Here is a 382-nt window from a genome sequence, read left to right as displayed (position 1 = left end):
GGGGGGGGGGTGAGGGAAACAGGTGATGGGGATTAAGGAGGGCACCTGTCGTGATGAGCGCCGGGTATTGCAGGGAAGCGGAGAGTCACTCCACTGTAAACCTGAAACTGTTAACACTGTAGGTTAGCTCTCCAGAATTTAAATAAAAACTTCCTTAACAATCAAGGACATCATCAAAACATCATTCTGATTATCTGTTTATTCAACAAATAGTTCTCAAAGACCCACAATGTACCAAGCACTGTATAAGGCGGCAGGCACATCAGAGCGAACGTTCTGGTCCTCGAGCCTCTGAACTTGGAGCAGGGGAGGAAAGACGTGAGCCAGGTGCCCACACACAGCAGGTAAGCTACATAGGGTGGATCTGCAGAAACGTGCAGAG

The sequence above is a fragment of the Crocuta crocuta genome, unplaced genomic scaffold (genome assembly GCF_008692635.1).
Source record: "Crocuta crocuta isolate KB4526 unplaced genomic scaffold, BGI_CrCroc_1.0 scaffold290, whole genome shotgun sequence".
NCBI classification, from domain to species: Eukaryota; Metazoa; Chordata; class Mammalia; order Carnivora; family Hyaenidae; genus Crocuta; species Crocuta crocuta.
This window is presented reverse-complemented; position numbering follows the sequence as displayed.